At 43.5% G+C, this 9,392-nt stretch overlaps 1 long non-coding RNA gene across 1 annotated transcript; it reads right to left on the bottom strand.

Annotated features, from left to right (window-relative positions):
• Nucleotides 1-6,691: 6,691 nt before the first annotated feature.
• Nucleotides 6,692-8,550, bottom strand: LOC147996404 (uncharacterized). Its single transcript, XR_015678230.1, has 2 exons — nucleotides 8,044-8,550; nucleotides 6,692-7,698 (listed from the first exon to the last, which is right to left on the bottom strand). It is a non-coding gene; the product is annotated as an uncharacterized LOC147996404 (long non-coding RNA).
• Nucleotides 8,551-9,392: the final 842 nt, after the last annotated feature.

Genomic DNA, 9,392 nt, shown 5'->3' with positions numbered 1-9,392 from the left:
CACCCAGATGTACAGGGGATACAGTTTGTGTCCTATGTACCATTGACCAGTACTGACCTTTATAATTGTAAGTCATAAATCCCTTCCCTCCATTTTCCAAAAGACCCTGAGATCCCCTAGGTCTTTTAGATTCAATCAGGTTGACTCATAAACCCACCTGGCATGACTGTCAACAACAGTTCCAGGTTCTTTTCACAACTGAAGAAAGTGAGAGAATTGTTGGAAAAGCTTGGAAATTGGTTCCAGAGGTAAATGGTCTGCCCACACAAGTCCAGGCAAATATTGATACAGCCTTAACTTTGACCATACCCAACTGGGATTTTAAGGCTGTTGAAGGTAGGGCGAGTATATGTGTCTACTACCAGATTCTGTTGGATGAGCCTCAGGGAAGCTTCAATCAAGTTGGCCTATAAATTTGCCTATGGTAACCAGGTGAAATAATGAGAACTCTACAGAATATTTAAAAAGAATTGTTTGAATCCCATAAGATTTACATTCTCTCAGACCCAGAAATGAGAGAAAATTGTCAGTGGGAAGCTTGGCTTTTTTTTTCAACAAACAGACCCTGATATCTGTCAGGAACTTCAGTGTCTTGATTGTTTTGCTGGTAAGCAACGTCCTACAACTTTATATAAGAAGAGCGATATGACTGAGAGCCTTGTGGCTCAGCTCCATTCCATGCCCTGGGTAAACTTAAAGAAGGAGGGGAAAGCCAGATAGTTTTTGGTGGGCACAGGGCACAAAATTCTGTCTTTTAACAAGCACTGGGACCAATTTCGAGTAAAAAAAAATATGGGTACAGGGGGAACAGCCACCACAACCTATCCAGGTCTAGCCAAAGAAAGTTTGATTTTGTAATAAATCAGATTCATTCATGGTTATTTCTGAATGCCCATACTCCCAGATGGAAAACATTTCTTCACCAAAAAGGAGCACAGTTCCATTTTGACCCAGAGGGTGTGAAAGTGCTGGATAAAATATTTCCATTTGTGATGATTTGCATATGCTTGGCTCAGGGACTCTCACTATTAGAAGGCATGGCCTTGTTGGAGGAAGTGTGTCATCATGGGGTTGGGCTTGGATGACCTCCTACTAGTTACCTGAGGATGCTGAGTGTGTTCCTGGCTTCCTTTGGGTAAAGATGTAGAACTCAGCTCCTCCTGCACCATGCCTGCCTGGATATTGTGACACTGCCATGCTCCCTCATTGATGATAATGGACTGAACCTTGGAAACTGTTAGCCAGCTCCAAATAATTGTTGTCATTTATAAAGCTTACATTGGTCATGGTGTCTGTTTACAGCAATATGACCCTAACTAGGAGAGAGGTTGGTACCAGGAGCTGGGTATTGTGATAGACCTGACCAAGCTTTTGTTAGGGGGAATATAGATGTGGAGAATTTGGATTTGGAAAGCCATATAATGTTTTAAATGGGGCTTAATGGATAATTTTGGTACAAATATGGAAGGTTTTGTTACTGAGAGTAATTTGAATTGTGCAGGCCTGGCCCAAGAGGTTTTAGAGGAGAATTTCTGTATCTGCTATAAAGGCTGCTTGTGTGGTATTTTGGTGAAGAATGTGGCCACTTTTTGCCCTTGTCTGAAGTGTCTGCCTGAGGTTAAGGTGAAGAGATTTAGATTAATTTCCTTGAAAAAGAAAGACTCAAAACAGCCTAGTGTAACTTCTCTTGTACAGTTACTAAAATTCACTGTTATGAAGAGCATTTTAATGAGAAAAGGAAGTTGAAAAAGGACGAAACAAATTATGTGATTCGAGTATTAAAGGAATACCAGGAAGTGAAATGCAGCTGAATCCTGTGTTCAAGGATATTAAGTTTAACTAAGGAAGTAATGACCTTGGAGAAAGATCCCACCCAACTAAATTAGCTCAAGGCAACCTACTACAAACCTTTAATCCTAGTAGGCAAAGACAAGCAGAGCTCTGATTTCAAGGCCAGACTAGAGCAGAGCAAGTTCTAGGTGAGGCCAAGCTTAAATACAGGTGTGGTGGTACACACTTTTAATCCCAGGAGAGTGGCATGTAGATGTCTAAATTCATGGTCATCTACAGAGCAATATCCAGGACAGCCAAGTTTAGACAGTGAAGGAGTTAGAAAAGTGGAGGCTAGTGATAGTATAATAGAGTAAGGGATCCATGTTCCAGTTCCTGCAAGCAGAACTCAGCAGCTTTAGCCATGTGTCTCTGGCTCTATATTTAAGAGGAGAAGAAGAGAATTGATGCTGATGAAATAAAGTTTCATAGTTTCAGAGATATTAGAAACAAAGCTGTAAAAACAAGGTTTTGAGAAATATATCTGGTGGTCAGGATGCCTATGACAAACTTGTGACCTTTCTGAGAGATACATCTGATGTCAGGATGCCAAGTGATATGATGTAGTTTTGGTGATCAAGATATTGATCACAGAGAATGTGTCCAAATTAACAAAATCAGAAATGAAAAGGGAGACATAACTACAGATTCAGAGGAAATTCAAAAAATCATCAGATCTTACTATAAAAACCTATATTCAACAAAACTTGGAAATCTGCAGGAAACGGACAATTTCCTAAACAGATACCAGGTACCAAAGTTAAATCAGGAACAGATAAACCAGTTAAACAACCCCATAACTCCTAAGGAAATAGAAGCAGTCATTAAAGTTCTCCCAACCAAAAAGAGCCCAGGTCCAGTCGGGTTTAGTGTAGAATTCTATCAGACCTTCATAGAAGACCTCATACCAATACTATCCAAACTATTCCACAAAATTGAAACAGATGGATCACTACCGAATTCCTTCTATGAAGCCACAATTACTCTTATACCTAAATCACACAACGACCCAACAAAGAAAGAGAACTTCAGACCAATTTCCCTTATGAATATCGACGCAAAAATACTCAATAAAATTCTGGCAAACCGAATCCAAGAGCACATCAAAACAATCATCCACCATGATCAAGTATGCTTCATCCCAGGCATGCAGGGATGGTTTAATATACGGAAAACCATCAACGTGATCCATTATATAAACAAACTGAAAGAACAAAACCACATGATCATTTCATTAGATGCTGAGAAAGCATTTGACAAAATTCAACACCCCTTCATGATAAAAGTCCTGGAAAGAATAGGAATTCAAGGCCCATACCTAAACATAGTAAAAGCCATATACAGCAAACCAGTTGCTAACATTAAACTAAATGGAGAGAAACTTGAAGCAGTCTCACTAAAATCAGGGACTAGACAAGGCTGCCCACTCTCTCCCTACTTTTCAATATAGTTCTTGAAGTTCTAGCCAGAGCAATCAGACAACAAAAGGAAATCAAGGGGATACAGATTGGTAAAGAAGAAGTCAAAATATCACTATTTGCAGATGATATGATAGTATATTTAAGTGATCCCAAAAGCTCCTCCAGAGAACTACTAAAGCTGATAAACAACTTCAGCAAAGTGGCTGGGTATAACATTAACTCAAATAAATCAGTAGCCTTCCTCTACACAAAAGAGAAACAAGCCGAGAAAGAAATTCGGGAAATGACACCCTTCATAATAGACCCAAACAATATAAAGTACTTTGGTGTAACTTTAACCAAGCAAGAAAAAGATTTGTACAATAAGAACTTCAAGACTCTGAAGAAGGAAATTGAAGAAGACCTCAGAAGATGGAAAGATCTCCCATGCCCATGGATTGGCAGGATTAATATAGTAAAATTGGCCATTTTACCAAAAGCAATCTACAGATTCAATGCAATCCCCATCAAAATACCAATCCAATTCTTCAAAGAGCTAGACAGAACAATTGGCAAATTCATCTGGAATAACAAAAAACCCAGGATAGCTAAAACTATCCTCAACAATAAATGGACTTCAGGGTGAATCACTATCCCTGAACTCAAGCAGTATTACAGAGCAATAGTGATTAAAAAAAACTGCATGGTATTGGTACAGAGACAGACAGATAGACCAATGGAACAGAATTGAAGACCCAGAAATGAACCCACACACCTATGGGCACTTGATTTTTGACAAAGGAGCCAAAACCATCAAATGGAAAAAAGATAGCATTTTCAGCAAATGGTGCTGTTTCAACTGGAGGTCAACATGTAGAAGAATGCAGATTGATCCATGCTTATCACCCTGTACAAAGCTTAGGTCCAAGTGGATCAAGGACCCCCACATCAAACGAGATACACTCAAACTAATAGAAGAAAAACTGAGGAAGCACATGGGCACTGGAAAAAATTTCCTGAACAAAACACCAATGGCTTATGCTCTAAGATCAAGAATGGACAAATGGGATCTCATAAAACTGCAAATCTTCTGTAAGGCAATGGACACTGTGGTTAGGACAAAACGGCAACCAACAGATTGGGAAAAGATCTTTACCAATCCTACAACAGATAGAGGCCTTATATCCAAAATATACAAAGAACTCAAGAAGTTAGACCGCAGGGAGACAAATATCCCTATTAAAAAATGGGATTCAGAGCTAAACAAAGAATTCACAGCTGAGGAATGCCGAATGGCTGAGAAACACCTAAAGAAATGTTCAACATCTTTAGTCATAAGGGAAATGCAAATCAAAACAACCCTGAGATCTCACCTCACACCAGTGAGAATGGCTAAGATCAAAAACTCAGGTGACAGCAGATGCTGGTGAGGATGCGGAGAAAGAGGAACACTCCTCCATTGTTGGTGGGATTGCAGACTGGTACAACCATTCTGGAAATCAGTCTGGAGGTTCCTCCGAAAATTGGACATTGAACTGCCTGAGGATCCAGCTATACCTCTCTTGGGCATATACCCAAAAGATGCCCCAACATATAAAAAAGACACGTGCTCCACTATGTTCATCACAGCCTTATTTATAATAGCCAGAAGCTGGAAAGAACCCAGATGCCCTTCAACAGAGGAATGGATACAGAAAATGTGGTACATCTACACAATGGAATATTACTCAGCTATCAAAAACAATGACTTTATGAAATTCGTAGGCAAATGGTTGGAACTGGAAAATATCATCCTGAGTGAGCTAACCCAATCACAGAAAGACATACATGGTATGCACTCATTGATAAGTGGCTACTAGCCGAAATGCTTGAATTACCCTAGATGCCTAGAACAAATGAAACTCAAGACGGATGATCAAAATGTGAATGCTTCACTCCTTCTTTAAAAGGGGGAACAAGAATACCCTTGGCAGGGAAGAGAGAGGCAAAGATTAAAACAGAGACTGAAGGAACACCCATTCAGAGCCTGCCCCACATGTGGCCCATACATATACAGCCACCCAATTAGACAAGATGGATGAAGCAAAGAAGTGCAGGCCAACAGGAGCCGGATGTAGATCGCACCTGAGAAACACAGCCAGAATACAGCAAATACAGAGGCAAATGCCAGCAGCAAACCACTGAACTGAGAACAGGATCCCTGTTGAGGGAATCAGAGAAAGAACTGGAAGAGCTTGAAGAGGCTCGAGACGCCATATGTACAACAATGCCAACCAACCAGAGCTTCCAGGGACTAAGCCACTACCTAAAGACTATACATGGACTCACCCTGGACTCTGACCTCATAGGTAGCAATGAATATCCTAGTAAGAGCACCAGTGGAAGGGGAAGCCCTGGGTCCTGCTAAGACTGGACCCCCAGTGAACTAGATTGTTAGGGGGAGGATGGCAATGCTGGGAGGATGGGGAGGGTAACACCCATAAGGAAAGGGAGGGGGCAGGGGTATGTTTGCCCGGAAACTGGGAAAGGGAATAACACTCGAAATGTATATAAGAAATACTGAAGTAAATTAAAAAAAAAAGAAAAAAAAAGAAAAAGGAAACAGACTGAGCAAACCACGGACAGAAGCAATAAAACAGCACCCTTCTGTGGCCTCTTCTTCAGGTTCCTGCCTTGAATTCCAACCCTGGCTTCCATCAGCGATGGGCTTTGACTGGGATGTGTAAACCAAACCAAACTTTCCCCCCAAGTTGCTTTTTGTCAGAACATTTTATCATAACAATAGAAAGCAGACTATGATAATATTATATACTTTTAAATCTTCTGCACACCACAATCCTATACAACTAATGCAAGCGAATGCTTGTCTCACTTTACACATGGGAAAACACACAGAATGGAGACAGGGCTTGTTCATAGCCACACACATAGGAAAGCAAAGAATCACAATTCCACGCAAATCTGACTAACTCTGAAGTCTGTGTGTCCCTCAGGACTGCCCTGCCTTTTCCCATGTGAGTCATGATGACTCTTTTCTCCTGGACATTGTCTGAGGGGAGAAGGACAGATAGGAAGTCATCTATAAGAAGACTCCAGGCTGCTTTTGTGAGATTTGGTTACTGGTACAGTTTGACTATGACATACTTCCCAAGGTCCACATGCTAGAGACTTGGTCTTGGTTCATGATGCTTCTGGGAGGTGGCAGAAACTTAAGAGGTGGGGCTTACAGGAATAATGTTAAGCATTGAGAGTGTCCCCTTGAAGGGGCCAGTGGGACCCTGGTCTCTCTGCATGTCTCGAGCAGCTTCTTCCGGCACAGCTTCCACTGAGCTGTATTGCCTTACCACAGGCCCAAAGGCAATGGGGTCAAATAAGCATGAACTGTGAAAAGCTCTCATGGAGAACTTTCCCTCGGGATGGAGACCCTCCAACTCCAAAGACCAGACCGAGACACCACAGGATGTAATCAGCAAGAGGATTTGGTTTATTGTCGTGATATACAGGCACAGGCACCTGCGGGCGCTTTAGTCACTCGGGGGACTGGCGCGCCCCACGGAACCAAGGATGGGCTTTTATAGGATTTTGGGGAGCAGAAGCAAGCATACAGAAGCAGATGTATGGTTATAGGGATATAATTGGTGGATTCTAATATGGCAAGGGTTTAGCCCGGGGGCAAGTTTCTTAGCTACCTTCCAGAAACATAACGGCTGACTCGGCCCCCCAAGGGTTCAGCCCGGGGGCAAGTTTCTTAGCTACCTTCTTGGAACATAACGACTGACTCGGCCCCCCACCAGGGTGTGGGACCTCTCCCGGGGCTTTTTTTTCATTGTCAGGTGCTCAACCGAAGTCGTCCTGTTGCCAGGCCTTCAACCAAACACATCCTGCTTGGCAGCCGCTGTGTACTCAGTGTTCTAACCTTTCCCTGAACCAGTCATCTTAAGTACAGCCTTGCAAAATGGCGTTACTGCTGCTAAGCTGGGGTCTTTCATTCTCCCATTTTTTTTTGTTAACTTTGAGTGAAATCTTTCACTCGACTTGGTCAAGAAATTTCTGTCTGGTGGGGGCTTATTCCCCCACTGACTCTAGGCCACAAAAGGGCTAGGAGGAGCCACGTAGGTGTTTTAACTTTAAGGGGTTTGGAGTGTGTTGAACTCTCTATGTCTGGGGTGTAGTGTTGTGATTAGTCAATTTCTCAGACCGGACTGTCTTGACGTGTGGTGTGTGGATCTAAGCCGAGACTCCGTCTACCTTTAGGGCGGTCGGGGTAGTCAGGAGGACGGTGTAGGGTCCTTTCTACCGTGGCTCGAGATTCTTGGTCTGGTGTCTGTGTACCCACACGGTGTCTCTAATCTGGAACAGGTGTGGCACCACCGGATGTTCAAGCTTGTCCTGGTAAGCAGCGGCCAAAGGTCTCCAGACGTCTCTCTGTACAATCTGTAGGGCCTGTAAATGGGCCCTCAGAGAAGGGCTGTCAGCAAAATCAGCAATGTTTGAATCAAAGAAATGGACAAATGGGGGTGGTGTTCCATGTATTATTTTAAAAGGAGTTAGACCATGGGGGGCCGGGGTATTTTAGGCCCGATATAGAACTAGGGGAAGGAGGGCCACCCAATCCTTTGAGCCAGTTGTAAGCGTAAGTTTGGATAAAGTCTCTTTAATTGTTTTATTTATGTGTTCTACCTGACCTGAACTCTGGGGTCTATAGGCACAATGTAATTTTTAATCAATCTCTAGCAATTTGGCCACCAACTGACTTATTTGGGAGACGAAAGCGGGCCCGTTGTCCGACCCCAACGCTTGAGGCATGTCATACCTGGGAAAGATTTCTTCGAGGAGCTTCTTGGTGACCATTTTTGTAGTCTCGTGTTTTGTGGGGAAGGCTTCGACCCATCTTGAGAAGGTGTCTATAAACACTAGGAGATACTTGTATCTATATATACCTGGTTTAATTTCAGTAAAATCAATTTTCCAATGGATGTCGGGACGGTGTCCCCTAGGACGAACTCCTTGTCCAATCCTGGTCCTTCCCGGGTTAACCTGAGCGCACGCTTTGTAACTCTAAGTCACCTTTTGTATCGCTTAAAAAACACAGATTTATCTCTTTTCGATCTAGTAAGGTTTTTATCTTCTTATGTAAAAAGGAGATCAATTTAAAAGTCCTTTGTAGACCCACTGTTTTAGTTGAGGGTGGTAGATGGCCCCCATTTTTTTCTAGGAGCTCTATGTCCTCATGGGCGTAAACCCAACTGGTTTGTCCCACTGGTGGGGGCGTGGGTTGGTCTGGGCTATTTAAGGACAAGATTTGTTTGTTCATGGCCGCTTCTGGAGCTGTGGCATCGGCCAGCCGGTTTCTTTGTGCCTCTGGGTTGTGCCCTTTTTGGTGTCCTGGACAATGTATAATACTCAGTCTTTTGGGCAAGAATAGGGCTTCTAAGAGGGCCAGAATTTTAGCCATATCTTTATCCTCAGATGTGAGCAGCCCCCGCCTCCGGTAGATCTCCCCGTGGATGTGTGCCGTGGCAAAGGCATAACGGCTGTCTGTATATATATTTAGCCTCTTACCTTTTGTCATCTTGAACGCCTGAGTCAAGGCGATGAGTTTAGCCCGTTGTGTGGAGGTACCAGCAGGCAGGGCTTTCGCCCAAATCACTTTGTCCTCTGTAGTGACCGCAGCTCTAGCCTTTTGCTCTCCCTCTGCCAAGAAGCTGTTGTCATCCGTGTACCATGTGTGGTCAGCATTCTGAAGAGGCTGGTCCGATAGGTCCGGCCTGGTTCCATGTACTTCTGTGAGGACTTGTAGGCAGTCATGTTGTTCTGTCTCCTCTGGTAGAGGAAGCAAGGTGGCAGGATTGAGGGTGACTACGGGCCCAAACTGAACCCGTTCTGCATCTAGTAACAAGGCTTGGTGTGAGAATTAGAGAGCCAGCGGTCTGGGGGCTGCTTTACCAAGGCCTCTACTGTGTGGGGTGTTAGGATGGTGAGTGGCTGTCCCAAAGTCAATTTTTCAGTGTCTTTGATCAGGACAGCAATAGCAGCCACCATCCTTAGGCACGGTGGCCAGCCGGAGGCCACAGGGTCCAATTTCTTAGACAGGTAGGCCACAGGGCGTTTCTAGGGTCCCAACCTTTGTGTTAGGACCCCTTTAGCATACCCCTGTTTCTC

This window comes from Rattus norvegicus, chromosome 2 (genome assembly GCF_021556685.1).
Source record: "Rattus norvegicus strain SHRSP/BbbUtx chromosome 2, alternate assembly SHRSP_T2T, whole genome shotgun sequence".
NCBI lineage: Eukaryota > Metazoa > Chordata > Mammalia > Rodentia > Muridae > Rattus > Rattus norvegicus.
The sequence above is the reverse complement of the archived record's forward strand: the minus strand, read 5'-3'. Positions and strand labels throughout refer to the sequence as shown.